The sequence below is a fragment of the Arvicola amphibius genome, chromosome X (assembly GCF_903992535.2).
Source record: "Arvicola amphibius chromosome X, mArvAmp1.2, whole genome shotgun sequence".
Taxonomy (NCBI): Eukaryota; Metazoa; Chordata; class Mammalia; order Rodentia; family Cricetidae; genus Arvicola; species Arvicola amphibius.
In genome coordinates, this window is record NC_052065.1 from 327,595 (window position 1) to 348,264 (window position 20,670).

The 20,670-nt window shown below is 40.7% G+C and overlaps 1 protein-coding gene across 10 annotated transcripts in view; it reads right to left on the reverse strand.

Annotated features, from left to right (window-relative positions):
- Tbl1x (transducin beta like 1 X-linked) overlaps window positions 1-20,670 on the reverse strand; it is a 169,978-nt gene that overhangs the window by 60,612 nt on the left and 88,696 nt on the right. For 3 of the 10 annotated variants that reach the window (XM_038316018.2, XM_038316012.2, XM_038316013.2), the window contains exon 3: window positions 19,563-19,641. The exons of the other annotated variants lie outside the window; for them this stretch is intronic. The gene's annotated coding sequence lies outside the window, so the exon portion shown is untranslated. The remainder of the gene's footprint in view (window positions 1-19,562; window positions 19,642-20,670) is intronic. 10 annotated transcript variants of the gene reach the window in all.

Genomic DNA, 20,670 nt, shown 5'->3' on the forward strand with positions numbered 1-20,670 from the left:
AGGCTACAATATGACAGCAACTCTGGGGTTTTAAAACAACCAGACACAACGTGCTTCAAGGCCACTCATTTCTACAGGTAGGAAACAGACCCTCTGGTGGGCTTGATCTTGGACTTGGACCTAAGCTTACTGTTGCACAAGCTCATCAATAGCCTACTGTGAGCCTCTAAAGCAGTGATTCTCAACCTGTGGGTCATGACCCCTCTGTGGGTTAAAAAATCCTTTCACAGGGGTCACATATCAGATAATTACAATATGATTCTTAACAGTAGCAAAATTACAGTTATGAAGCAATAAAAATAATTTTATGGTTGGAGGTCACCACAACACGAGGAATTGCATTAAAGAGTTGTAGCATTAGGAAGGTTGAGAACCACTGCTCTAGAGCTACCATCCATATGCTGGTGGAAATTGTATACCAAATTATGAACTCAGAATTTTAGTGACTCCAATGCACATAAATATGCATCTTGTTTTCACAGATCCTAATATCTATATCCCTGGTATCCATTTTCACAGTCCTAGTATCCACAGCTATATATATATATATATATATATATATATATATATGTGTGTGTGTGTGTGTGTGTGTGTGTGTGTGTGTGTGTGTCTTTGTATTCAGTTTATTATTAATACTATTCTGAAAAAATAAAATTATTCTTAAAAAATAGGTTTCAGTGAGTTTCAGATCAACAAAAGAGAAATTCTGATGAGGGCTAGATGTTTGCTGCACAGGTTTAAAGACTTCAGTTCAGACCCATGTAGTGAGGAGCTGCGGGCAGGCCTGTTTTTCATCCCGCCCGGCTCCCGGCCACCTGGGTAGCTTATGCCCCGAAGAAATAACAACACACCAACTGTATTCATTTAAACACTGTCTGGCCCATTTGTTCCAGCCTTTTATTGTCTAATTCTTACGTCTTGATTAACCCAATTTTAGTAATCTGTGTAGCACCACGAGGGGTGGCTTACCGGGAAGATTCTAGCCTGCATCCATCTCGGCGAGGAGAGTCATGGTGACTGTCTCTCGCAACTGCCTGAAGCGTCTCACTAACTTTCCTTCTTCCCAGGATTCTGTTCTGTCTACTCCACCTATCTAAAATCCTGCCCTATCAAAAAGCCAAGGCAGTTTCTTTATTAGCCAATGCGATTCCTCCATCAGACCCACGTAAATGCCAGGGAGGCACTGAAGCTTACCTGTAATCACAGCATTCAGGAGATAGAGATATGAAGTCTCCAAGGCAACCTGACTAGCTACACTAGCCAAACTGGGGAGCTCTGGGTTCGAGTGAGAAACCCTGTCTCAATGAAAAACATGGAGAGTAATCAAGGAAGACGATGCACACCAACCTCTGATCTCCATATTCACACACACGCACACACAAAATTCTAAGGTGGTAAAATGCTTGCCTAGCATGTAAAATCTGAATCCCAGAAGTACCAAAATAAAGTACTATAGAAAGTTGAAATGTCTTCTAAAGTAGAAAGACTCATAGAGAAAAGCAGTGAGCAGCTTACAACCCTGAGCAAAATGTAGGCACCTGCTTTTAGGTTGGCTGAAAGGTGAACAAATCCTCATTAACTGGGAAATTTGTCCAGTGTATCATCAGGGAGCTCTAACTGGAGCTTCTTGTCCACAAAACAGCTCCAAGAACACCAAGACCACATGGATCAAAACAGATATTCAGTTCTGAATCAAGGCTGAGCCTCGGTTTGTGGTTAGTTTCTGGGTTCTATTGCTTCTGGGTAATCCAATAAGAAGCAATTATATGAAAATGCGTAACACTTAGGATGACTAAAGCTTTCCTGACATTTTCAAAAAGTATTAAGCTTATTATATTATGTGTGTTAAGTACATACATTATAGTTTTTATCTTAATATTCCCCAAATGCCATGTGTCAAAGGTTGGCCTTCAGCCTGTGGCGCTAAGTAAGAGAGGGGCTAATAAGACCTTTAGAATGTGGGATGGAAGGAAGTTAGACCATTAGAGGCATGCCCAGAAAGAATAATGGGACCTTAATCTTGTCCTGACTCTATCTAGGTACATAGTTTTACTTTACCTCATGAGACTTTATCCAAAGTGACTGTGTCAAACAACTGAAGAACTCTCAAATAAATTTGTCCTTTTTATAAACTGATTTATTCCAATGAAAGAAATCTAACACAGCATACATCATCTTCTAAGAACTGAAGTGCAATGAGATTCTACATGAGAAAAAGATGGAGAAATTTTTGTCAGTTGTACTACAATACTCAGTATACACTAAGCAGGAAAATAAAGTATACACCTTCAATTTACTGAAGAGCCTTCCATTAAAAATATATGTGTGTACAAATATCCCATAATCAAATCAGAATGCAGAGTTATGGATCCCAATCCCAATGATAGATCTACAAAACAACTCCCATGCCTAGGGCTCAATGAACATTGTGGAAGGGGTGAGGAAAGATTCTAAGAGTCAGATGATCAGGAAGACTGCTATGAGACTGTGTTGCCTAAAAATATCAGAAGCTAAAGCCAAGAAATCTCATTAACATGGCTGCCTAAGCATGACCTGAACAGAGACAACACAAGAGGCACACTAATGTGGAAAAGGGAAAGTCCACAAGGCCTCAATCCTAAACAAACAACATACAAAGACTGAGAAGGTCATACTTATGTATTTAGGAATAAATATCTATATCTGTGTATATCTGTGTGCGTGCATGTATGTATGTATGTAATAACAGCTAAAGAAATAAGACCATGCATGAGTTTGAAAGACAGTACAGCAGAACTGGGGAGACTGAAGGAAGAAAAGGAGAGGTAATATGATGTGACTATATTATGGTCTCAAAAACTAAAATGCTTAAAATGTATGGGTATTTTTGTATATGTGTGCACATGCACACACATGCTGAAGGTGTAACTCAGTTGTATAGCAGCATATGCTGAACATGCACAAAGAGAAAAGTTCCACCCCAGCAAAAAGAACAAAATTAACCCATGTGTGTGCTCATGTGAGAAAGAGAAACTTCAAAACCATTCAAAGGCAGGCAAGCCTTTCCCAGTCAATGCTATTCCTCTGAGTGCACATATCTTAACTCAACCTACATGACACAGCTTTCTACAATGGGATAGTCTCAGGATTCAAAGAAAAACTTCCACTAAAATCAACAAATGGCTAAAAATTATTCAGGTTCATCAAGCAACCTGAAAATTGGTGGGCAACTATGCTGAGATCCAGGTTCTTAGGTACAAAAACAAGGTAAGGAACTAAAAGACACAGCCAGGATTTGAAGGGAATGATCGTGCACCTTAATGCTTCTCTGCCCTGAAGTCAACTAACTGCATGCATTACCAAGAAAACAGACTGTTTTCCCATATCAATCAATCAATCAATCAATCAATCAATCAATCAATCAAGTAAATACCCCACACACTTGCCTGTAAGCCAATCTAATGAAGGCAATTCCTCAGTTGAGGTTCCCTCTTCCCAGATATGTCTAAGCTTGTGTCAAGTCAACAAAAATAAGCAAGTTCAAATATTATTTTTATATTTAGCACTATCACACATAGTAAAAACATTCTACTACTGGGCTATACCTCAGCCTTTAAATTCTAACTTTTTTGGTTTGGTTTCTTTTTTTCGACACAAGGTTCCTCTCTGTAGTCCTGGCTGTGCTGAGAACTCACTCTGTAGACCAGGATGGCCTCAAACTCAAGAAATAAGACTGCCTCTGCCTCCCAAATGCTAGAATTAAATGCATGCACCACCACCAACAGGTCAGTTCTAACTTTATATGTTTCTGTATATTTTACAATATCCATAATGTATGTAAATGGTAAGACTATTCTCTACATACATTTCTGAAGGGGAAGCCTAGCCCAAAACCTTGTTTTGTAAGGCGTGTCCCCCTTGGTTTAAAGGCGTGTCCCCCTTGGTCTAAAGGCGTGTCCCTCTTAGGCGTGTCCCTCTTAGGCGTGTCCCCCTTAGGCTAATATTGACTTATAAAATCTTGCGGGCCTGCGGCCTGCCTGCTCTTTGTTTTCCTGCCCTCCTCGCTGGAACCTTGGATTTGTAAGTTCCCTTTCCTTTCCTTTATTAAAACTGAATTATATATATATTAAAGCTTGTCTGGTGAATCATAACTGCCGATCAACCACGCACCTTCATTTGGCGTCCAACTCGGGCATTTGGGAGCCTTCAGCTCCAGTTCCCACACTGCGTGGCAAGGATTCGGCCTTGGGCTCTTGATTGCTTCAGAGCAGTTTCCCAGACTAGCCTGTCCCAGCCCCGCTTGTACGGAGCAAAGGACGTGTGTGTGACTCGGTTTGGCCGAGCGGTTATTGCCCTAGCGACCTACTGGCAGGGAACGGTCATTTCAGGTAAAATTTCTTTTGATTAAAAAAAAAAAAAATGTCTGACCATATCACCGTTGAAAGCTTCTGCAATCTATTTAATTATACTATGGTAGAAATATTACAGGACACATATGATATTCCCATAACTTGGATGTTTATAGGGCTTGCAATTTTTCTCATATTTGGTTTCTCCCTTACATGGTTTGAAAATAGAAAAATGATAAAGTCCTTACAGAATGAAACCAGGATTCTTAGGACAGAGGTTGAATGCTTAAGAAAGGGCACAACTGTTTTGAGTGACAACTTTAAGTCGGTCGAGGTATTTGCAAAAACAATTCAGACTGACACCAAGAAAGAGTTTGAAGGTCTCAAGGAAGGGAATAGGGCTTTGTCTGATATAACTCGGTCAAATGAGCAAAATTTAGAAAAACTACAGTCTGATATTAAGGAGAGACTCATTGCTGCGGAGGAGAGAACAGCTGATTTGGATCGTAAACTTCAGTCCCTGTCTGAAACATTATCAGAGAGAATTAAAACTGCTGAATGTGAAAATCGGACTTTGTCTAAAGGATATGACAGATTGGCTGACAGATTGTCAATACAAGAAGGCACAATTCATGCCATGAAAATTCTATCCAAGGATGAGATACTAACTCTACTGGACAAACTTCATGTTTTGGAATCCTCCATGAAGGCCTTGGAGCATAATTCTGGACAGGAGATCCAGGCCTTACAGAAGGCAATAGTAAGCAGATTAGAAAAGATTGAGGAAATTATAGAACAGGAGCAAACGGTACAAAGGCGAAATTTAACTCCGTCAATGAGTAAAACTCTCCGGGATAATTTCCATAAAGTTCTACCTGCCTTTCCAATAGTAACGTCAGAAAAGGTGACTGGTTCCAAAAACCCTAAAGTCATCAAGGAATATACATGGGAACCCGTCCGTATGAATGATCTCAAAGAAATTAAACAAGCCATTATGAACTTTGGGCTACATTCGTCCTTTGTTAGAGAGATGCTCAAAACTTGGTCTATAAGCAATAAGGCAACGCCCCATGATTGGGTACAATTAGTATCAGCTGTTCTAGAGAGTGGGTCACAATTAAATTGGAAATGCATGTTCAGACAAGAGGCTAAACTTTTAGAACAGCAGGAAAGAGCAAAGGGAATTGAGATCTCCCTAGATCAAATTCTAGGTGAAGGACTTTTCTCCGATCCTCTGGAACAAGCGAATTATGATGAACACACCTTATCCATATGTACTACAGCAGCCTTAAAGGCTTGGGACAGGGTTCAAGACCCAGGACAGAGACTGGAATCATATATCAGAGTTAAACAGGGTCAGAGAGAACCCTTTAGTGATTTTTTACAAAGGCTAACTAAAGCTGTACAGATAGGGATATCTGACCCAGAAGCAAGACGTATAATAATTGAATCTTTGGCTTATGAGAATGCCAATGTGGAGTGTAAAAGGATCCTGGGGCCTTTAAAGATGAGATCAGCGCCCTTGGACGAATGGGTCTTACATACAATGAATGTTGAATCATTTGACTATGGCACTGAAGCATGGGTCGAAGAAGCAATTTCTAATGCAAAAAGGAGGCATCAAGTTACCAAATGTTTTAATTGTGGCAAGATGGGACATATTAAAAGGAATTGCAGACAACGGATTTTCAGAAATAATAATAATAATAATAACAACAACAATAATAATAATAATAACAATAATAATAATAATGCCTCTTCTAGAAATAACAGACGTAGGAGGACTCAGCCTTCAGGTATATGTAGGAGATGTGGAAAAGGCAGACACTGGACAAATGAGTGCAGGTCAACAAGAGATAGACAAGGCAACCTGTTGCCACTGGGAAACTCAATGGGGGGCCTCTCGCAGGCCCCCATGGCGAATGTGGTCCAGTCATTTCCAGTTACTGCCGAGAACATGCCTCGTCAAGAAAATTAGAAAGCCCCATGCCTGCTGTTAAAAGCAAAAATGGCCTGAAAGATGAGTTACGTGTATTTTGGCAGACTTTTATAAATGAACAAAGACCAAAGTTAAGAGTATGTGTAAATGGCATTTTTATTACTGGCCTACTGGACACAGGTGCGGATGTAAGTAACATTACTCCAGAATCTTGGCATCCGTATTGGCCTCTTCAGGATGTAAATGTTCAGTTCCTGGGAATTGGAACCCTATCTCAAGTAAGGCAGAGCACGAGATGGGTTGAATGCATAGGGCCAGAAGGACAAATAGGAAAATTAAGGCCATATGTAGCCAATATTGCAGTGAATTTATGGGGCCGTGACCTGTTGCAGCAATGGAATACCCAAATTAACATTCCTGCTGCTTCTAGAGCCTATATCACCGAGGGAAATATTAAAAGATATTACAGAAGGCGGAAACCGGCTGTTCGGGCTGTACAAGAATGCAAAGCAATTGATGGCCCTTCAGAGATACGAACAGCACTGCCTCTAAAATGGTTGACTGAGAAACCAATCTGGACAAAGCAATGGCCTTTAGCTGAGGAAAAGTTGCAGGCTTTAGAACAGCTGGTACAAGAGCAATTAGATGCTCGACATATAGAAGAATCTACCAGCCCTTGGAATTCTCCTGTATTTGTTGTTAAGAAAAAATCTGGTAAGTGGAGAATGGTGACAGATCTCAGGGCTATCAATAAGGTTATTCAACCTATGGGCTCTCTACAATCTGGAATTCCTCTGCCATCTTTATTACCAAAAGGATGGCCTCTCATAGTAATTGATTTAAAGGATTGTTTCTTCACTATACCTTTACAAGAAAAAGACAGAGAAAAGTTTGCCTTCACAGTGCCTACTTATAATAACTCTCAACCTACAAGGAGATACCAGTGGACCGTCCTCCCACAGGGCATGTTGAACTCTCCCACCCTGTGCCAATATTTTGTAAATCAACCATTGCAAATAATACGCAAGCAATTTCCCAACTCTATAATTTATCATTACATGGATGATATTCTGTTATCTGATTCAAACATGGCTACTTTAGAAAGACTGTTTGAAGAAGTAAAAATACTTTTACCTAAATGGGGATTGCAGATTGCTCCTGAAAAAATTCAGAGAGGAGATTCTGTTAATTATCTAGGTTATAAAATAGGTTTACAAAAAATTAAGACACAAAAAGCACAAATTAGGAGAGATCGGTTACGGACTCTCAATGACTTTCAAAGGTTGTTAGGAGACATTTCAAGCTTACGACCAGCTGTTGGCATAACACCTGATATGATAATTCATTTAAATAAAACCTTGGATGGTGAAAAAGACTTAAACAGTCCCAGAGAATTAACAGCTGAAGCAGAAAAGGAGCTGAGAATGATTGAAGAGAAATTACAAGAGACACATGTGGACAGGGTGAATCCAGAGCTCAGTTGTATTCTCGTCATATTGCCTTCCAAAATTTCTCCTACAGGAATTTTAATGCAGAGAGATGATATTATCTTAGAATGGATCTTTTTACCCCATAAACCAAGTAAGAAAATAAAAACTTATGTGGAAAAAGTCTCTGAATTAATTATAAAAGGCAAATTGAGACTTCGTCAACTAGCAGGCATAGACCCAGCAGAAATTATAGTTCCTTTCACTGCTGATGAACTAAAAAAATTGTGGGAAGATAACGAACCATGGCAAAGAGCTTGCGCTAATTTTTTGGGAGAAATCAATAACAACTATCCAAAAAGCAAGAGGCTTAACTTTATAAAGAGAACTTCTTGGATTCTCCCCCGAATCATCCGTGATGCTCCAATAACTGGAGCACGTACATTTTATACTGATGCTAATAAATCAGGGAAAGCAGGTTACAAATCAGAAGATTTGAGTAAGGTGGAACAAAGCCCTTATGATTCTGTCCAGAAGGCAGAATTATATGCCATTCTTATGGTGGTAAGGGATTTTAAAGAACCGCTTAATATAGTTACTGATTCACAATATGCAGAAAGAGTAATCTTACATATTGAAACTGCTGAATTTATACCTGATGATACAGAACTAACCTCATTGTTTATCCAGGTACAAGACATGATCAGGAACAGGCTTTGCCCTATGTATATAACACACATCCGATCTCATACGGGTCTGCCAGGTCCTCTAGCAAAAGGTAATGCAGAAATTGATCAATTGTTGATTGGTAGTGTGCTGCAGGCCTCTGAATTTCATAAAAAACATCATGTCAATAGCAAAGGCTTGAAGAAAGAGTTTTCTATTACATGGCAACAAGCTAAGGAAATTGTAAAGAAATGCCCTACTTGCTCTTTTTATAACCAAACACCACTGCCTGCAGGGGCTAATCCAAAGGGCACTCAAAGGAATGAAATCTGGCAGATGGATGTGTTTCACTTTGCAGAATTTGGCAAATTAAAATATGTACACCACACCATTGACACTTATTCAGGTTTTCAATGGGCAACTGCTTTAAGCTCAGAAAAAGCTGATTCAGTAATCACTCATTTATTAGAAGTTATGGCCATCATGGGTATACCTACACAAATAAAGACGGATAATGGTACAGCTTATGTTTCTAGGAAAATGAAACAGTTTTTTGCTTATTACAATATTAAGCATGTTACAGGTATACCATACAATCCTACAGGTCAAGCAGTCATAGAAAGATCAAATAGAACTATAAAGGACATGTTAAACAAACAGAAAGGGGTGGAAAATACCCCTAGAAATAGGTTACATAGTGCTTTATTAACCTTGAATTTTCTCAATGCTAATGAGAAGGGGACAACGGCTGCAGAAAGACATTGGATAATGGAAAAGTCTGCTGAATTAAATCAACCAGTTTATTTCAAGGATGTGCTGACCTCGCAGTGGAAGCCAGGAGATGTGCTGCGTTGGGGAAGGGGTTTTGCTCTTGTCTCCACAGGAGAGGAAAAATTGTGGATACCGTCAAAATTAATAAAGGTTCGGTTTGAAGAGAAGAAGCCCCTTGGAAAAGAAAAATAATTCATTCACAAGGATGATGATCATACTGATGGTAAGAAAAGCATATAGGTTGGGGGCAAGGTTCTTTTCTTATCTCCACAGGAAACCACTCATCTTCAAAGAACTTAAGGGACCCTGGATATTTAAATACTGATGCATGGACACTAGTTACAACCTAATATGGATCAACACAGAACCCGAATATGTTTAGTAAGTATAAAACATTTTTTTTTTACATATATACTGTGCCTTTATTTATATGTATATAGAGCTGGTTTTGGAGTTGGACTATGGCTCAGTCCTTCTTCAATTCCAAGCCTGTTTATAAGAGATATCTCAGAGTTTCTGTCTCAGGTCAGGAGCCATGAAATGGGACAGAATAATAATAGTAATAATAATAATAATAATAATAATAATAATAATAATGATAATGATGATGATGATGATGATGATGATACTTGATAAACTTTCTTTGCCTTTCCTCATATCTGTCTGTCTTTATTATACCTTCCATCGAATATATATGTCTGTATATGTCTTTGTAGATAATGTTTACCTTTCCTGTAACAAACAACAAATTTTCCTTCAGTAATCTTTGAAGTTTCCAGGATGAAGATGGGGCCCCACAACATCAATTTCACCTGGTTACTATGACGTCATGTTTTTAATAGCGCTAAAATTAGACCTTTTTTTGGTTTTTTTTTTTTTGGTACCAACTACACAAGACAGTTTCAAATGGTGTACAATTTTGACAACACTCTGGCCGGACCTCCTCAAAACACTCAGAGGCTAGTTACAATTTCCTCGACCAAATGTTATTCTGGGAATTTTACCATCATTTGCTTTCATGGAACCCCCTGAGAAGAACGTCGCCCCCATGTCAGCTAGAAGCAATCTTAGAGGACGACGCCCCCTCTCCCAACAGAGTTTGCCCTCTGGTTTAGGGACATCATTTAGTAGATGGTATAGGGTTGAGGGGATGGGGGAGGTATTATATGGACTCAGGGGTGTTTATGAAAAAAAAAGGGGGGAGAATTACCTGGTTTGATGGGATGATTGGTATTTGTGAATTATTGTTATTAGAAAATTGCATTGGTGTTGATTCTTGTATATTGAACATTGTATGCGAGTATGCTTCTACCTCTATTGTATGAGAGTATGCTTCTACCTCTGTTTAAAACAATTGTTATATTGAGATATTTATCATATTGCAATGTACATTTCTACCTCTGATATTATTTGTATAATGACATTGTTTACGTTTGGGAATATTGTCCTCATTTATTGCACAGTTGTTTTTCAGGTTTTTTAGATACATAGAAATTATATTTAGTATAGATAGTATAATCTTCGACCTCTTTGAAGAGCTGTAGAACATGGCCTTTAATCTAACCTAGAGTTTGATACTTATGAGACACAATCACTCCTGGCAACACCACTCTACTCCCGAGAGAATGTTGAGCACCAAAGACACTCCACTGGGAGCTTGTCTTCTTCTTGGCAGAAGTGGCCTTTAGGCAAAGAAAAAGCCCATACCTCGACCACTGACAGAGTTTCAGAGTATCCGTAAATGGATAAAAACAGGATTGTCTTATCTTGCCAAGACAGGGTTGGACAGTTCTACAAAAAGTTCCTTGCCTTTGAAAAATGTTATGTCAGTTGTGTTAGGCCTTAGCCAAAGTTGGTTGCCTCAACATTGCAAAACGAAACTTTGGGTGACTGCCCAGGTAGTTAGTTGTCTCTGTCATTTGTTGCACATTTTGGAAGTTTCTTGTTTGTACTTCCTGGTTGCTTAAGTAATATTACTTCCCTTCTCAGATCTTTGATGGGGTTGAAGATTAGATAATTGTAGTTACCCTCTACATTATTTAGACTCCTTGAAATAGAATGCTTAGTAAAACTTTTGTTATATGTTTCTTCTTAATATTGTTTGTAATTTTATATTTATTATTTGTTCCTATTGAATATAGTTGTATTTGGTTTGGTTCTGTCTTATTTAGACAAAAGGGGGAGATGAAGGGGAAGCCTAGCCCAAAACCTTGTTTTGTAAGGCGTGTCCCCCTTGGTTTAAAGGCGTGTCCCCCTTGGTCTAAAGGCGTGTCCCTCTTAGGCGTGTCCCTCTTAGGCGTGTCCCCCTTAGGCTAATATTGACTTATAAAATCTTGCGGGCCTGCGGCCTGCCTGCTCTTTGTTTTCCTGCCCTCCTCGCTGGAACCTTGGATTTGTAAGTTCCCTTTCCTTTCCTTTATTAAAACTGAATTATATATATATTAAAGCTTGTCTGGTGAATCATAACTGCCGATCAACCACGCACCTTCACATTTCATACATGCGTTACATTTTTTCCTGATACTTCTAGGCTGTATAGTTTGTAAGTTTTTTCAAAAATAAAATTCCATGTACATGCAGATCCCACACTGTCATTGAAGGTTCAGCAGTAAATAAATGTGGAAGTTGCCCAGAGCTAAATAGCTTCATCATCCTCTTGCAATCATGAAATGAAATAAAAACCCAAGCCTAGGACTGGGGAGATAGTAAATAGCTCAACTGGTAGAGTATTTGTAGAGAAAGCATAAGAACCAGAGTTCCAGTCCCAGACACCAAGTTAAAAAGCTAGGCATGTTTTCACAGAATTACAATCCAAGAGCTGGGTAAGCAGTCAGGTGGAGCCCTCAGGTTCACTGGCAGGCCAGCATGGCTTATCAGCTGAGTTGAGGCCAGTGTGAACTCTTGTCTACTCTTGGGTAGAATCTGAGGAATGTTACCGGAGGTTGACCTCTAGCCTTCTGCATTACCCACACACGTGAAAAAACATACAAGTGCAAGTAAGTCTAACTCAAGCCCAAGGGATATAGCCTCCTGAGAAGATTCTGCTCTCAGTTCACTGCGCCTTCTGAAGGCTTCTATGGGGGGTATCCATGTGGCACAAGAAGCCTTCTTTGGAGATCCACATGTTCATACTATGAGGAAGGATTAGCTGTGAAGGATAGTGGTGGTGGCTGATTTGGTGCCATTCCCCTTCTCCTCGTCCTCTGAATTCTGCCTGTATGGATTGATTTTTTTCAGCCAGAAACTTATATTTTATGCATCATTCTCCATACAACAGTGCTCCATGGAGCACATGCAGAATGCAGTGCATGTACTGGCCTGAAGTTTTCTCGTAGGCTTCACTACAAAGCTGCCTTCTTTCAGACCCTCCCTCAGTCCTTCTGGCTCCTGAGACACTGGGTTGGTACACTGATTAATTTAGTAGTGTTGTGGTGAGAGATATGTTGGTGCTTTGGCTGATTCCCCCACTCGGACTATAAAGAAAACAAATTTCAATCATCATTTCCATTCCTGGATCCAGCAAAGCACCTATAGTACTCACCCTGGGTTGACTGCATTAAAACAAATACAGAAATGATTACTATGGGTTTCCATGGTGCTAGGCATACAACACTTAGTAATGACTCTGTTTTGTTTTACCAGTTTGTAAAGAAGTATTTCCAAAGAGACCTGCTGGGTCACAAACGTGCTTATTAATATGATCTAAGAAGAGGGGTATGCAAGTTTCTGTTGCAAAGGAAAAATGTTATTCTCTATGACATTCCAATCTACAAAGCCATGTGCCTAGATCACAGTACCTCCAAACCTGGTCAAATTCCTGTTATAGCCTCATCCGCAAAGTGATACATTCACTACTAAAAGGACTGGGTTCGGGGAAGTGATGAGGTCACAAGCATGGAGCCTTATGTGTGGGGTTAGTGTGCTTTTTTTTAAGAGATCCCAGAAAGCCCCCCGCACTTCCACTTCTGAAGATACAGTAAGAAGAAGAAACCATCAATGAACCAGGAAGCAGACATCACCAGATACCAATCTGCTATGCTGTGATGTTGGATTTCCAACCTGCAAAGAAATAATCTCCTGTCTAAGCTACCCAGTCTGTTATTTTATGATAACAAATACAATAAGACATCCTGCTATAATATGTGGTAGGTTTGATGAACTAAATGCATTTGTGCCTTTATAATATTTCAACTTATAATGGGTTTATTGAATCTGAGCACCGTTCTAAGTTGAAGAGTGCCTTCCCTGAATATTAAAGACAGGGCTTGCATTTCAGCAAGAAATCAGAAACTCCACCCCCAAGGACTAGAGATGTTCCAAAAGCTACGCTACAAAAGCACTCCTGAAGACCATCCTTGGCTTGACGCCGGCTGGATGTCAACCTTTCCATACATTTCAGAGATTCTATTTTCTTTGAGAAGCCAGTCTGCCCATGTCTTTATCTTTCAGCATTTGGAATACATTCTGCCTTGTGGGAAGTTGGGTATGTATGTGTGGTGGGGTGGTGGTCATGGTGGGTATTAAGAGATCTCAAAATGGCATTCAAGACTGCTCTAAATTAGTATCTTTGGGAGGAAAAATGCTTGCAGAATTTCACAGGGAAAGGCAACAGGAGATTCATAGGGCCATAATTCCAGTCTTTTAAACATATCACTAACTTCACGCTCTAAAATAAAAAAAGGGGATAGAGGTAGGGTACCCAGCAGTTGAGTTTATTGAATGGCATACATAGATACCTGGGCTTCACCCCCAGCATTGCAAAAAAGAAATCAATAAAATACAAAAGGCAAAAGCATTCTATTCTTAAGTAGTAAGTGCTCTGAAGCCCCACAAGTGTCCATAAAATCTTTTCTGCATAGCTCATCATCTGTGTGTCTGTCCCCATGTCTGTCCCTGTCCATCCATGTGTACGCACAGACCATAGAACAACTTTGGGTGCCCTTTCTCAGACATCATCCACTCTTCTTGTCTGACACAGAGTCTTTCACCACCCTGACACTATCCAGGTAGGCTAAGTTGGACAGATAGCCAATGATACTCAGGGATCTACCTGCCTCTGCCTCCCCAGGGCTAGCTGGGATTTTGCCAGACTTTTGTATGTGGTTGACGACAGAACTCAGGTCCTCATTCCTGTAACTCCCCAGCCCTGTTTCCCATATTAAAAAAAAAAAACTGTATGTGAATATATTTCAAGTATGTGTGCATTTTGTTTAATATGGGTTTCACTATATAGCTCAGTCTAGCTTAGATTTCTCTGTCCTCTTGCTCCCACTTTCTGTGCTGTGATTAGCGTGCACATCACGCTCATCTCCTTTGCTCCTACTGTTAACTCTTATTTCTAACGACTAACCTCAAGTCTTCTACTCACTTTGGTCTCTGTTCTCTTCCTTCCTCATTATACTCATTTACGCTTTTTCCTTTATGAATATTTGAGAGACGATGTCAAAATTTTTATCATTTCAGACCAATTACTTCTAACTAGGTATTTCAGATCCTATTACCATTACAGAGAATTAGGGAGCCTAATTCTTCATGTCTTCAAGATTGGTCTTAGCCACAGAACTAGTCTGAGACCAGCAAATCTCAAACACAACAAAGTTAAATAAACAACTCTCCCACCCCACTCCCCTCAGTGTATCCCCCCCACCTGAAACCCAGCCAAGGCCTTTTACATGCAACACAGTTACTCTATTATTGAGGGACATTCTCTAATATGCATTTTGCTTTGTATGATCACAAGACAATTGCAGCTACCCTGAACATTACCTAGCCTACTCTGGTGGTGCTGTATTGACACCAGTCCTGGGGAGATATGAAATCCAGATGGGGAACCAACAACAGACCAAAGTAAGGAAGGATACTACCAAATTCCATACTAGTGAACCAATGAGTTTTAATTGGGACTACTTAGAAGATTATGGGTGAAGGTCTACTTACAGGAGCAGATATGACTAAGCACAGCTGTATCACTAAAAGCCCACCCCAGTATAAGTGACAGCTCATGAAAGCTGGAAACCTGAAGCACACAGCACACACAAACTGCAGGCAGCTGAGCAGGTTAAAGGTTGTCTGTCTCTTCCAAGACAGAGATCCACATCAGAGCACTGGACTGAGCTCCCAAGGTCCAGTTGAAGAGCAGAAGGAGGGAGAATATAAGCAAGGAAGTCAGGACCACGAGGGGTTGGTTCATCCACTGAGACAGTGTGCCTGATCTAATGGGAGCTCACCAAGGCCAGCTGGACTGGGACTGAACAAGCATGGGATCAAACTGGACCCTCTGAATGTGACTGACAATTGAGGCAGACTGAGAAGCCAATGATAATAGCACTGGGATTTGTCTCTACTGAATGTACTGGCTTTTTGGGATCCTATTCTATTTGGATGCATACCTTCCTAGGCCTGGATGGAGGGGGGAGGGCTTTGGACTTCCCACAGGGCAGGGTTCCCTGCCCTCTCTTAGGACTGGAGGGAAGCGGGGGGGGGGGGGGGGGGTGAGTGGGGGAGTGGGAGGAGGGGAGGAAGTGGAAATTTTGAATGGTATTATTTATAAAGCAATAAAAAATAAGTTTTAAAAAAAGGTTGTCTCTTGCAGGCAGCTTGGCTAGTCTCTATTCCAAGGGGTTCACCTGCTCTGAGCCTCTTCTAGGTAGCTCAGCTTATCTGAAAGTGATTTTCAGTGGCCCTTTCTGCTTACATAGGTTTGGGGAGAGTTGGTGTTGCTAAAGCCTGTGAATAGTTTATTTTATGGTCTTAAAGAGGTTCCCAGCAGGATGGAGTGTTTCACTTCCTATGAGAATATCCTGTATCTGTATCCCACCAAGGCGAAAAGTTTATATAACTCAGAAGAAACTGCCACACACCATATTGTTACACCCTGAAGAATATATAACTTATCTTCTTTTTGAATGCCTTGTCCTTGCACATATATCACAAGCTATCAGTTGCTATTAAGAACTTTAAATTCACATCCACAATAATGGAACATTACTCAGAAAGGCTATCCTGGGTGGTATCTCAAGAGATCAAGAAATTGTACCAAGAACTGACTCTGTGAGTGGCTGTCACAGTTTGGCTAGGTCCTGAAGACTTAGGTATGCAACATTGTGCAGACGTAGGCTTGGCAGAATAGCTACATCATTAGAGTTAACCCCTCAGCAATGAAGTAATCTGCTGATAGATTCTGAAATTGATGGTACTATTAGGAGATGGTGTAAATTTTAAGAGGTATGGTTTAGCAGGAGGAAGGAGGTCAGTAGGAGACTGTCACTGAAGGATACACCTTGTCCCTCAGGACTTAGGATCCCACTCTCTCCTGGCCACCATGTGGTGAGCAGCTCAAAACAACTGACCAAACAACCACAAACTAAGATCTCTGAACCTATGGGCCCAAATAAATCTCCATGCCCTCCCCCATTTTGGGGTGTGTGTGTGTGTGTGTGTGTGTGTGTGTGTGTGTGTGTGTGTGTGTGTGTGTGTATGTGCATATGGAGAATATAGGTTGACAATCAGGGTCTTCCTCACTTTCTTACTATTTGAGGCAGGACTGCTCACTGAATCTGGATACTGCCAATTTGACTAGACCAGCCAGCAAGGCCCAGGAGTACTTCAGCCAGCACTCCTATAGGAGTACTTTCTGCTTATTCTCTTTCAATGTCATTTTCCATCGCTGTGGCAAAATAACACAGACAAAAATCCTTTACAAAGGAGAAGACTCAATGGGGGTAGGAAGATGACTCAGTCAGTAAAGTGCTTGCTGCTTAAGGATGAAGACCTGAGTTTGATCCCCAACATCCATGTAAAAGCCAGGCATGATGGTACATGATGTACTTTACTGAGTCATCTTCCTACCCCCACTGAGTCTTCTCCTTTGTAAAGGATTTTTGTCTGTGTTATTTTGCCACAGAGATGGAAAATGACATTTAAAGAGAATAAGCAGAAAGCTCTGGAATTTTATTTCTGTCCCTATAAAAAGTCAGGGCAACTGGTAATGTAGTTTAACTTACCTGAACTCAAGAGAAGGGACCCAACAGCTGATTTTACAGCCTTTGAGTTCAGAGAGGTGGTTCCAAACTCAAGGTAATTATCCTCCCCCTCCCTAAGGAAGCATTATATAATGTCTGGAAAAATTTTTGTCATATGAAAGAAAGCACAGTGGCACAGTGCTTATGAAATTGTTCTGGAGGGCATTATTTTGCATGAGGAACTATCTAGTGTGTTGTAGGACATTTTACAACACTCCTGGTCTTTTTTCATTAAGTACCCTTCCCTGAATCATGACCCCAACATGTCTCTAGATACTACCAAAAGTCCTCCAGGGAGCAAAACATCCCTGAGAAGAGACCAGGCCAGTTTACAGGTCTTGGAGAATGGTCGATACAGTTGGCCCCTCATTTTGTAGGGAATTAGAAGGGCTGACCTATATCTTAATTATAGCTCCTTATTTTGCCTAGTAGACTTGAGTCACTGAAACAAAGAAAGTATAGATGAACCATTTTTAGTTCAATATTTTCTGAGTCTCAGCAGCTTGCAACACAGGGAACAGTAAAAGAGACCCTGTTTCAAATGAGGTGGAAGGTGAGGTTCCACAACCACATGTCTTCTTTAACCTTAATTTGTGGTGGGGTATTATATGAATCATAGTATGAAACTCTAATTTTATTCCACCCATTCATATTCTTCCAATATTGTTGCCAAAATGTCAGCTGTGGATACTGGAATGGCCAATCTACTGTGTTTTTTTGGGGTGTAGCTCCTAACAAACCAATTCAGGATGTTGATCCACTTAAAAGAGAAATATGAATTAGATGTTTTAAAGCTATGCTGGTTTGCATGGGGTGTGTTAATCATTAACAGCTGCTAAGGGCCAAGTCAGGACTCCTTTTCATCTCTGGTCTTTGAGCAGGCACTCTTCCCATGTCAAGGCTCCATACTGAAAAACCTAAACAAGACTAGCATTTGGGCAAAGATGTACTCACATGTGGAACACGGTCATTTGTCTCCTCCTATTCAGTAGGCTGTGTCCAAACACACCACACATCACATTGATTTAACCAGATTACAAGCAGAAAATCTTTCCTATTTGAGTTTCTAAACTCTTCCATGCTCCCTAGAGTGGCTTGGAAGAGCCGATACATATACGAATTTGAAACCACCACTATCATCAGTCACACAGGACTAGGAATTCCAAGACCCAGCTGGCAGAGACCACCTTACAGCCTCTGAGATGGCTCTACAAGCTGTAGTGCTGTCCTTCTTGGGCAGATCAAAAGTCCAGTCCCCATGCTGCTAGCAGTACGTGCTCTGCCAGATGAGTTCTAAATCATCTTTTTCTCCAAAAGGAAAGAACAGTATGGGAGCACAAAGGAGAAAGGAGACTGTCTTAGGGACAGGTCAGCAGCAGGAAAAGAACCCACCGGCTTTCTTTGACCTGGCTCAAAAAGCCTGAGACTCAGGCCTACAATGTCTTTATTTGACTGTAACGTGTAGAAAGCTTTCTAACTCTAGGCCCCTTTATTAGGAGATGGCAGAATGCAAGGATAAAATAAAAGTTTTCAAACCTCAAAGAGTTTCAACTTAGAACTCCTGAAAGGACTTGCTTACTGCCTCTCTTTCTGTGAGTCCCTGCATGATGATATAGTTAACTACAGAAGTCTCTGCTAGGCATATACACTCTCAAATATTCCCATAAACACTACCATTAACAACTCTGCATATGAGGGCTGGAGAGATGGCTCAGCGGTTAAGAGCATTGCTTGCTCTTCCAAAGGTCCTGAGTTCAATTCCCAGCAACCACATGGTGGCTCACAACCATCTGAAATGAGATCTGATGCCCTCTTCTGGCCTGCAGGCAGAAACACAGACAGAATACTGTATACATAATAAATAAATAAATATTTTTTAAAAACACAACTCTGCACAGCACTTTTCAATAAGACAGTATTAGGAATTGTTAAGGCATCTAGAGAGAAATTAAATCCTACAGGCAGATGTGCATGGGTTATATGAAGATACCACATAGCTTCACATACAGATCTCACACACCTGTGGCTGTGGTGTCCATGGGGTGGGTCCTAAAGCCAGCGGGCACCACAGGAGAAGATAAATGTCAACTGTCAAATTTGGAAGGCTGAGCTTGTGAAGAGATAAAGCAGCTTACAAATAGTTTAAGACAAAAAAAAAATAAAATAGGGTCTAAGTGTGTGGCTAGCAAGTGAGAAGTGCTGGGATCCATCCACAGCAACAAGAAAAGAAAGGGGAGAGGAGAAAGCCTATTCTGAACAAGGAACAAACCTGGAGGTAGGGGGTGAGGTGACCAGAAGGAAAAGAGAAAGGAAGAAAACACACTAGGGCAGTACTACAAACTGATTTAAAGAGAAATTATTTTACATCTAGATAAAAGAAGAGTAAAAATGATTCAAAACAACCATTCACCTTGTCAGTAGTCCCCTATCTTCCTTAAATTGTAGCTGGCTCTGGGGCAGGGGGCCTCATAGAAGATAAAGTAAGATTCCTGTGAACAAAACAGATTCCTGAGGTCAAAATTGCTATCAGTTCTGGTTAGGGAATCTTCTGGGTCCACCCCAGCAGACAGATGCTAGGCCATGATCTTATCTATCACTTTTATCCCCATAATTTCCCTACCAACACACAAACACATACACATACACACACACACCCACACACCCACACCCACCCACACACACACACACACGTACGTCAAAAAGCTGATGGAAATGTCAGGCAAACATGAATAGAACAACAGAAGAGCAGTGTGGAAGAAAGAAAGATGAGGCTTAAACCATGACTGCAACAAGGATGAACCCCCCCAAAAATACATCAATGAATGAAGTCTGATATAAAGAGACAGAACTGCAGGATTCTCCTTCTATGCAGTCCCTGAAGTAAAAAACCAACATGGGGACAGAAGGAGTGTAGAAGTTGGGAGGGGTGGGGCAATGGGGTGTGACTGCCACTGACTGGGAGAACTATTTTCAGAGAATGAACTATTGCTATAAGCTAAAGTAAGCATGACTGCAAATTTTTTAAATATATGCTGCATCTTAAGTGGATGGACTGTACAACTCAAGTGAATTACATTTCTCAATTAACATAATTTCTCTTGATGTTGGTGTGGTTTACATCCCTTCTGCTCCCAAAGCGAGTACCTCACTCAGTTCTTGGCCTGGACTTCACAAATAAGCAGTCTATTGTTCCCTCCATGTTCACCAAGCCAGGGTCTTGGCCCTCCCCAAGGTGAAATTCCACCTGATAAACCTTACAGAAACATGGAGCCAGTAGAGAATACTGCAGGACATTGTACTTAAATGAGCATTCCTGGCATTTGGCAGAGCACCCACTGTCCTTGAAGTCTGTCTTAGATACAGGAGGGTGTTTAGAAGCATCCAGAGACTCTGCCCATCAGATGCATGTAGCACCTCTAAGATGTGACAACCACAAGTATTTGTAGGCCTTGCCAAGATTCTGCCGAAAGACACAATGTCCTTCACTTGTACCACCCTCCTAAGAAGCCTCACAGTGT